General features: G+C 38.6%; 1 protein-coding gene across 1 annotated transcript in view; it reads left to right on the forward strand.

Moving 5' to 3' along the window:
- heca (hdc homolog, cell cycle regulator) overlaps positions 1 to 10687 on the forward strand; it is a gene marked incomplete at its 5' end in the record, with an annotated part of 70143 nt that extends 59456 nt beyond the window's left edge. Inside the window, 1 exon segment of the mRNA XM_086547582.1 lies at positions 1 to 10687. This exon segment is cut by the window's left edge and continues 1275 nt beyond it.
- Positions 10688 to 10897: the final 210 nt, after the last annotated feature.

Genomic DNA, 10897 nt, shown 5'->3' on the forward strand with positions numbered 1-10897 from the left:
AAAGTGTGGATAACAAAATACACACAAAAAAAAAACTTTGTATCTCCTGATGTGTCTTGTGTTTGGGAAGAACGATGCTTTTGAAGTGTTCGTTTGCTTTTATACGGAAAACACGAAGAAATCCGAAAGGAAACTGGAAAAAAAAATGTCTGCTGCACAACACCATAGTTTGATACCATACCTGCCAAGGAGTGTGTCCTAGAATGAGTTTCTAGGCTTGGTTCTAGTGTGAGTGGCTTGGAATGAGATAGATGTAAAAACAAAAAAAAAATTGTACTTATGTGGACAATTGGTGTGTTTTTATACGAGTACATATTTTTTTTTTTCTTAAAGAAGCCCAGATTTTAAGGTGTCTGCCGGGGAAAGATAATTTGAAAAAAATAAGTAGACAGACTCAAACAAAAACTACAAAAAAAAACTACAAAAAAAAATATACCACATGGAACCGATGGCACTTTGTCTTTGATTTGTAATGTTAAATAAGTCCACTGGAAAGAAGTGGACGGATGTAAATAATATAGCGAATAGTCATATGCTAATTGTGTGATCTCCTGTGCTGTATACAGTTTTATTCCATAAGTCCGATTTTAATGTTTCATCGTAGAGATAGTCCAATAAAAAAAAAGAGAATCCTTGCTGATATAGCGCCCGAGACGACCATACAAACAAACAAACAAACAAACAAGCAAAGAAAGAAAAAAGGAAACGAACTTACAACCCCGTTCTGTGAAATTTGTTACGTGCGACAGAAAAACAACAATAAACAAACAAAAGAGAATCTAACAAACAAACAAACAAACCGATCGATGATTCAAAATAGAAACGAAGTAAACATCAAGAATGGCGATGAAAGTGTGGATGGAAAAACGGAAAAGAAGGGCGATATGAAGAAGGAAGAACGAAGGAGAGAAAGAAAGAGAAGGAGGAAAGTGTAACGAGTTACCGAAGGAGGAAATGACAACAACCGATGAACGGAGGAAGTGGAGGAGGAGGTGATGACGTGAATGAAGTGGAAGAGGAGGAGGAGGAGGTGGTGGTAATGCGAAAAGGAAGTGGAGGAGAGGTGGATAAGGTGAGGAAAAGGAGGAGGTGAAGCGGAGGCGACGACGAACGGGGAAGTGAAAGAAGAGAGACGAGAAACGCGGTGTGAAGAGGAGGAAGAAAAGAAGAGCATTTAGAGAAGAGAAGAAGTAGGAGAGAAAGAGACGGATAAATGAACAACAACAACAACAAAATTGGCGTTTTTCTTCAATCACGCACAATTGGCCAAAAGTTGCAGAGGAGAAGAATGGTGATGAAACGGGGAGAAAGAGAGACCAAATGATGACGGAAGAAGAGAAAGAAGAGAGAAAAGGAAGAGAAGAGAGGAGAGAGAAGAGGTATCCATCCAGAGAGTCGACAGCCATAAACAAACAAACAAAAAGAAGGTGAGACGAGAGGAAACGGAAACAATTCCCCCCCTCCATCACCCCCCCACCACTCCAGAAACGGAGGGGGGGGGGTAGGGCGGCTTTCCTCAAACCGCAAACCCCAACCCACTCCAACCCACCTCTAACCCACCTCCAGCCCACGCAATGTTAGAAGAGAAAGCGGCGAATATGAAGGAGACAGGAGGAGAGCTACGATCAAGAAGAACGGGAAGAGAAATGGAGAGAAAGAGAGAAAAGGAGAAATGAAAGATGAAGAAAGGAAGAAAGAAAGTGTCAAAGAAGACAGAATCCATCCCGTGAAGAAGAAAAGAGAGAAAGAAAATGAAGACCATAAAAAAACCCGAAGAAGACAAAGACGAAGGAAGCAAAGAAAACGAAAGGAAAGAAGAAAGAAGAAGAAAGGACGACCTGGTTTTTCATCACGACAACCCCTCCCTTCCCCCCCTCCCCCCTCCCAAACCATCACCACCACTACCCACTACCTATCCATCACCCACCCCCCACCCCCAGTCCCCCCTCCCCCCCCTCTGAACCACACTCCGAGAAAAAAAGCCTCTTTCTCCACCAACCTCCAAGAAGAACAGGCGAAAGCAGTCGAACCTCTTCTTCTAGACACACGCGGGATTGAAGAGAGAAATCTTAAAGCCTGTAAGTTTGTTTAATCTGCTCTCTTTTCTTTGTAAATTAGCCCCAGGTGGAAACTGAACTTAAAAAAAAAAACAATACAAAACAAAACAAAACAAAAAAAAAACTTTTCCAAAAAAAAAAGTATATATATACAATTATAATTATTAATGATTATTGATGCTTCCACTATTGATGGTGGTTTCTTTGCTTAAGATGTAGGGATGATTATGATAATTTTTTGATGATGATGAGACATGGAAGAATAAAACTTTTTAAATCTCTTCGTATTGAATGTGTAAGGTACATTTTATACATGTAGCTTCAATTTGTACCGTGTGGGTGATTCTGATCTTTGCCATTTTCCGTCTGCTGGTCGCTGGGACAGAATGACGTCAGCTTATCTTTGTTTTTTTTTTAGTTTTTTGTAAAATTACAAAATCGAAAAATATTTTTGCCATTTCACAAAATTTCAAAACTTTTTTTCATTTTTTTGTACCTAAACGAAATTGATCCGAATGATAAACTCATAAAGAACAGAATTAAGATAAGAGATTCCGCTCTTTCTCAAAAAATTACAAAGGCAACTATCTAAACTTCGATTTTTTAAAGATATAAACCAAAAAAAATCAAGATTTTTTTTTTCTTTTTTTTGGCAAAAAGGATCAAATCTCAGAGACACAAGTCAGAGCGAAAGGGTAAGTTTCAGAAACATCCAGACATTTTGCTTCCGTTGTGCAAAGGATATGAGATTAGGCTTAGGAAGTCCAGGAAAAGCAAATTAAATGTCAAAACACTTTTCGTAAAGTCATTTGGAGAAAAATAAATGGTGATCATATTATTAAAAACAAAACGTCAGATCAGATTCTTTACAAAATAATGTTGGGAGAAAAACAAAAAATAAAAAAAACTGCAGTAGCTTCGGCAGAGTAATTATATAAGATGTCATTTTTTTGCTGATTTTTTCTTGTTTTTGTTTACGTTTTTTGTCTTTTTGTGGTTGATGGAAGATATTTTTGAAAAAAGCGTCGTTGGAACAGGCAAGTTAAAACTTATCGAATTGACAAGAAATGAAGAAAAATGAATGGAATATTTTTTTTCGGAGGGTAAATAGATGGATTTTTTGTTGGTGTGTGTAGGCCCGTCGCTATATATTTATTACCCGATTCAAGATTCAGAAATTAAAATCCGGTTAAGCAACTTTAATCTCAAAGTGAACTGACTCCACGACGTCTAACCGTATGCTTTTTTTTTTTGACTTTTAAAACTCAACTTTGACCAGAAAACGAATTCATTGAGTGTGTGTTTGCACTAATATGATTGGTCATTCTACATTCATACCTTCACACCTCATTTTTCTCCCTCATTTTATTCTCTTAAAATCTCATTTCGTTGTTTAATAGAGAGTATGAAAGACAATTGTTTTGAAAAAAAAAGAAAGAAAGAAAGAAATTAGTCACCATCCAGATTGAAAGTTTAAAGCAGTTCATTCTGTCAGAACTAAATGCAGGGAATAAATAACGTGACCACAAATGACATCAAATGACCTACCTGCCCCCCCCCCCCCCCCTACAACCTTACCCACAACCCCCCTCCCACACTGAAGCTATGACCTGACTTCTTCGGCTTGACCTCAGTTATATTATGTGCATTGCTAGGCTATAAGCTATATGGGACCTGATATTTTGACCAATATACACCATCGGCTCGGTATGCGTTGAATTCGTTTTAGACCTTATCATAGGTGGATTTGTGAACGTTTTCTGTGGATTAAGGAATCGATGGGTAATTTTTTTTTCTTTTTCATTGGTTTGGGAAACCTTCGCTCATGGATTTTGTGGTGGAGAGAGAAAGAAAAAAAGAGAGAGCACTTCTTGTGAGGTTGTACTTATTTAACTTTGGAATGTTGAGCAACTGTGAAATACTTTTCCTTCTTTTTTTTCATGATCAAATTTTAAGACTCGGGACATATTAACAGATAGAGTTTCTGGAAGTCCTCTTGTTTTCCAGAACCGAAGAGGATCGAAACCACGACATGAGCAAAGGTTTTGAAAACGCCAGGACAGGAAAACATTAGGCTTTTATGAAAAGGGCCTCCGATTCAGGAAAGGAACTAGCCAGAATGAATGTTTTTTTTTTTCTAATGTAGCTTTTCACCATGTTGATGACAAAATCAAAGAACACATTATTCTGGAAAGGAAGTGAAATGCAAAGGATTTAGACTTTTTATATATATATATACAATACTACCAAGTGTGTGTTTGAATGGCTAGCATCACCCGGAAGTTGGTTGAGATTGGAGACAGAGGAAGCAACAGCCGCGGTCTTGACGGGACGACAGAACGGGACGGAATTTCCTTTGAATATTTTGACTAAAATCACGATCTATCTAGAGATCAAACAAAACTAGATTTCGATTTTAAAGAGAAACATTCGACTTGTCATTTAGAAACAAGGTTCGTTTTAAAAAGAATGAAAGAGTTCAAGAATGAAGATCTCCCGAGAAAGTCCTCACACCTTCAGGAACCAGGGCCAGACCACAAGACAGACCTCATACTTTTGCTTCCTCTCTTTCTAAGACCGTGTACACTCACCCACTGTGTTTTTTTGACTCACGAAGCATAGAAGCGGGGCTTGCATTTCAACCCGGGGGAGAATTTTCAAACGATTAGGGAAGGGAGAAGAAGGAGGAGGAGAAGAAGAGGAGGAGAAGAGGGAGAAGGATGTTAAACAAGAGCGCCTCCTAGTACACACAAGAAGGATTTTTTGTTTATAACCTCTCTCCCCCCCCCTTCCAAAAGAAAAAGGTTTTTTTTAAAGTAATATGGCTAGAAATATCTCGGTCAGGATGTCCAATGTATCCTACCTTCATTATTTCTCTCCCTTCGTATTGAGATTTCTCCCACGAGCTTCATGGTTCTTGAAGAACGAAATTTCAAATCAACATCAAACAGCCACAGCCACAGCAAGCAAGCAAGCTACATCTTTGGCTCAAATTTCTTGATTGTACATAGTAGTCTTGTAGGCATATTCGTACGTTAGGATCAAGGTATAAGGAACTCAATAGTAATAAAGGTTCGATTTCAATGCATCATGTTTTGTTCGCTTGCTACGTTTGATCCGTTAGTGGAAAGGAACCCAGTTTTCTTCGAATTAGAATGTGCCTTGACATGGATTAAAAAAAAAAAAGTAAAAACAAAACAAAAAAAAATGAATCAATAGATATGTGTTGCTTCTTATTTCAAATTGGCATGATTTGTAATTATTATGATTATGGGAAATAAATTTACTTTTGTACCCTAATTGGCTCTCGTCTTTTTTCAAATTCCATTTTCTCTAAGTTTGTCAAGAAGACTGGCCAGGTCGGTCTTCTAGATTGATCTGGCCCGCCTTATGAACCGAAAAAAAACAACAAACAACCAAAAAAAAGTCTGAAACAAGTAATACACAAATGACAAATAAAATTCTCTCTCGTGTAGAAGGGATGATAACAAAAAGAAAAAGAAAAAAAAAAGAGTTGACTTAACAGATGTATGTCATAGACTTGAAAGTTGATTGAGCAGATGGTTTCATAGACTTGGAAACAATAGATGATATTGAAAGTGGATTCACAGTATGGATCCATAGACTGGACTCGTGTATGCAATAATCATGACAAAATACCTGAATCTTCAAATGACAAAGTGTAACCATACGTACAGATACAAAACCAGTGTTCTCTTACCCGAGCAAGAACAAGAGTAAGTTGGTGGACTGTGAAAGAAACAAAATTTCTTCAGATCGGTAAGTAAAAGGGTAACGAGATATCAAAAAAGAAAAAAAAGAAAAATACATTTTCCAATTATAAAAAGAAAGAAAGATTAAAGAACTATATATATTGAAGATTGGATAATGAAGAACTGCCTTCCATGTCTATGAACGAGTCCCCCAAAAGGCTCCTTCTACACAAGGAAGACAAAACCCAAAAAATAAATAAATAAATAAAAAATAAAAAAATAAAGATGACAATAAAGAAAGAAAGAAAAAAGAAAACAATTCTCATTACCCTAACCAAAATTATATACCTATTGATTCAACTCCTCCACCAACAAACTCCTGTTTCATCTTGCACAAGCCATGCAAGGAACGAAGCGCAGAAATGCTGTTCCTGTGCATGACACGAACCTTTCCAGGACTTTTGAACCTTGAACCCCGAGACACTGGCACGGGCGCTCTCTCGGCTACGAACAGTACAAAGGGGTTCTGGTGAATGGATGAGTGGTGTTGTTGCTCCGACTTGGCAACTGTGGGTTCTTTACGTCTTTTTGTGTATGTGTATGTGTATGTCTTTGTCTTTGCACTTGTCTATGTATGTATGCTTATACATATTCGTAGCTGTTTATGTATATGTGTACTTAGATAGGTCTCTGTTTATATATATGCGCTTGTGTTTATGTGCGTGTATGTAAACGAATGTGCATATGTCATTTATATGTATGTATGTATGATTTTCTTCTCTCCGGTTTTCTTCTTCTTATGAAAGCATAGGTGGTTCTCCTGTGTTTGTGTTTTTTTTTTATTATTATTATTTTTTTATTTATAAAGTAACTGCCTTCACTCTTCACCTTTTCTTCTTTGTCTGAGTGTGTGTGTGTATGCGTTACTTCCACACGTCCTTCTTTCCCTATTCACACGAGATTTCTGTCCCATTAATAGTTTCCAAACCATTTTCTCCTTTCCCATCTGTCAACCTCATCCCCATTATCCCTCTTCTTCCAAGCTCTTCAACTCCTAAACGTATTGTTCTTGAAGACTAATAATGTACAGCTGTTTTCAGTACACGTTGTAGGACACACACATACACACACTCCTTGGTAATATAGCCATGTCAATGAGAACTCCTATAGACTTCGTAAATTCTGGGAACTCCTCTACTTCGACCTTCTGGATTTCCAATGTATGAGGGTTCCAATACTATATATATATATATGTATATATATATATATATATATATATATATATATATATATATATATATATATATATTTGTGTATATATACATTTGTTTCATGAGATTAGCAGTTCAACATTTTCGTGAGTCCTTGTACTTAGTTGCTTTCAAATTTTTAGGTGTTGTATAATTTGCATAAGTGTCATGACTATGTTGAATTTCTACGTGCTCTTTTTAGGATACATTTCTTCTCTAAACCATTTATTGTGCTTTTATTTGCTCAATAGGCAAAGACGTGGAACCCATTTTAGTTTTAATGGTGAAGGACATGATTCTTTCAATATTCTTTCTTTCATTTCTAGACGTTAGTAATATCATTCTCTCACACTTTGCTTTTAAGGATAATGAAAAGCAGAACTTTGGGTTGTCTGATTTCGAAGTGACGGGTGTCCTCTTGCTTTGAAATTCTGACAAGTACTTATCCAAAATGATACGACAACTCCTCTTTTCTTTATTTCTTTCTTTCTTTCTTCCCTTGAAATCTCTTGTTGCTCTATGACTGTCGAGAAGTTCCCAGCAACGTTTTCGGAAAGAAATGGAACAGCTGGCGATAAACGTTGCGTGGAACAACATCGAGAGAGTTCGTAGTGTGTGCATGCATAAATCTTCCTCCTATATATATATACACACAGCACGAATACACACGAGAATAGCTTCTTTTTTTTCTTCTTAGAAATATAGATATAGGATTAAGGAAAACTCCCACACTTGCATAGATATTAAGTTTTTTTTTTGTGATGATTGAGGTGTCCTGTGTTGATATAGCTTCCTACGCCATGTGTCCCAAGTAGGCAATTCGTGACAGGACCTCGACAAGGCAGAAGGGTGGAAGGAGTTGACAGACAGACTTCGGGTTCGAATGCTCAGTGCCCATCGCGGGAGACTTTTAGGAGCCCAGATAAAGCACTCAGGACTTGGGTGGAGGCGGAGAGGGGCGGGAGTAGAAGAAAGGAAGAAACACACACACACACACACACACACACACACACACACACACACACACACACACACACACACACACACACACACACACACACACACACACACACACACACACACACACACACACACACACACTCACACACACACACACACACACACACACACACACACACACACACACACACACACACACACACACACACACACAGAATATCCCCAACACGAAACGCGCGCGCGCACACGCCCCCACAGCACGCCATCTTGACACGCCAAGCACTTCAAAACACATGCGAAAGACAAACTCATTCCACACCAAAGAGGCGCCCATATTTTTCTCTCTTGCAAACTTTTTTCACACGCACGCATACTAAACACCCGAAATATGCTCGCTTACACCCACGGGGAAAAATACTGGGAAAAATATTTACACACGAACACATGTTGTACACCTTCCAAAGAAAGTACTCCTCTACATAATACTTTCAAGAGATACACACCACACACCATAAACCAAACCACATCCCACACCATACCCCACCCCTACCAACACCCTACCCCTCTACCCCAAACCCTACCCACACCCCGCCCTACCCACACCCCGCCCTACCCACACCCTACCACACATGTCCTCAACGCCTCCGACCAAGTGTGTACATGTACTAGGGTTTGACGACGACTCACTGTACATGACCAACACAAGGTGGTTTATCTGGGCATGGAACAGATGTGCTTGTGAACTGGAAGACAAAGAGGCGTGTTTTTCAATTGTTGGTTGATTAGGTTTCGATAGTACAGGTAAGGGTTAATAATTATTGACTTGAGTGTGTGTGTGTGACAGAGAGAGAGAGAGAGAGAGAGAGAGAGAGAGAGAGAGAGAGAGAGAGAGAGAGAGAGAGAGAGAGAGAGAGAGAGAGAGAGAGAGAGAGAGAGAGAGAGAGAGAGAGAGAGAGAAAGCGAGAGATAAAGAGATAGAGAGAGATAAAGAGATAGAGAGATAGATAGCTTGTTAGAGAGATAGAGTGAGAAATAGATCATTATGGAGAGGGTTGAGAGAGAAAGGGTGAGAAGGAAGAGGTAACAGGGAAGAGACAGTGTTTGGGGAGATATAGGCAGATAGAAGGAGAGAGAGAAATGGATAGAGAGGAAGAAAGAGGACAAGGGGAAGAACTCTGCTAAAAAAAAAGTGGAAGTAGAAATACGGAAGACGATAGTAAAGAATGATGGAGATTAGAAAAAGGCAGAGAATTTGTAAATCTGAAAGAGAAAGCCAGATCATGTAAGCAAACAGAGGGAAAAAGACAGAGAGAGAGAGAGAGATAGAGGTAAAAAAATCAGGCGGTGAGGGGAAAAAGGTAAAGAGAGGGGAAAAGAGATTGAAAAGTGAAAAAAAAGAAGAGAGGGAAATGTAGAAAGGGGAGAACAGGTGAAGAAAAGGGGAAACAGGTGGAGAGTGAGAGAGAGAGAGAGAAAGAAAGAGAGAAAGAGAGAAAGAGAAAGAAAGAGGGGGAAGAGGAGGATATGGTAGGGTGTGTGTGTGGGGGGGGGGGGGGGATACAAGATCAAACAGCAAGGGGACGAGAAGTTCAGAAGTTAGGAAGTTAGGACCTAGGTATTCGGCGCAGGACTGGTATTCCGAGGATGAAAGTAGTCGAGGAGGCGACGCCAGAGACAAAGGTTAGGATTTTTACCGTAGTTGGGAAAGAGGAGAGGATGATGACCCAAGGAAGAAGAGCGCGAGGAATAAAGGAAGGAATACAGAAGAAGAGGTCGATAGATAGATAAGATAGATCGATTGGTTGATTGATAGATAGATAGACAGATAGACAGGAATGAACAATCCGAATGGAATAACGAAGGCGAGAGAGAGACGTTGAACAATTTCTTTTTCCTTTTCATTTTTTTTTATCTAGTGTATATATATGAATGAATGAGAGGGAGTGGAGGACGTGAATGAACACACTCTTCGAAAGAGAGAGGAAAAGACTTTTGCCTCAACCCGTTATTCTTTTGAACGCGGTGGAAATCTTTGCTTTTATCAACACAGGAATTACCCATATTGTGTGAACATTCCTCCCATCAGGCTGTGCGGTTTGTAGCGTCACTAAAACCCCTTCTTTTTCCTTTCTTTCTTTATTTTCTTATCGTCTCATCTCCATTTCTCCATCTACTTCTTTCTGGGTTGAATTTCTATTTCTTCGTCTATTTCTTTTTGTTTTTTTTCTTCTTTTTTAAAATCGATCTATAGTTGTGTTGTTTTCTTTTCTGTCTCTCTCTTTTATTCTTTCCATTGCCTCTATTTCACGATCATATAGTCTAACTTATCTTCTCTTCTCTTCTCTTTTTTTTTTTTTTGTATCTTCTACAATGTCTGAGGACTTTGGGTGTAGATCTCCCCACACCATAAACTCCTCAGGGATATGTACATGCTCTTCCTTCCTTCCTTAAAGACACTTAAATAAGATACTTCTCCTGTCCTTCCTCTGTAAGATAATTTCGACGTCTTTGGAAACCTCTTTAAGAAAACTAATTCTCTTTTCCTTTCTCATTATTCAAAGCCTTCCCTTCTATCCTTCATTCTGTTCTTCCTTCCTTCCTTATTACATTACTTAGGAATTTAAGGACTTTTCTCATGCAGATCCTAACGAATAACCCTGAACAGTGCAAGATCCTGTGTGACCCGATACGAGAGAAAAAATAAAAATAGATAAAAAAAACTGTAGAGATTGATTCTGGTGAAGAAAGAGAGAAGAAGTCACTCTAAGGGTGAAACAGGTGAGGGTTTTCCTAGTGTCTGAGTTTTTTTATTTATTGTGATATTTATCTGTTGTGATCATTATGGTTGTTCTTTCAATCGAAGGTTAGATTTCAGTGGATCGTCTTTTTTTTCTTCACTTTTTTCGTGTAGTTTTGA

The sequence above is a fragment of the Penaeus japonicus genome, unplaced genomic scaffold (genome assembly GCF_977035675.1).
Source record: "Penaeus japonicus unplaced genomic scaffold, GWHDUDI00000001_assembly GWHDUDI00000019, whole genome shotgun sequence".
Classification (NCBI taxonomy): Eukaryota; Metazoa; Arthropoda; class Malacostraca; order Decapoda; family Penaeidae; genus Penaeus; species Penaeus japonicus.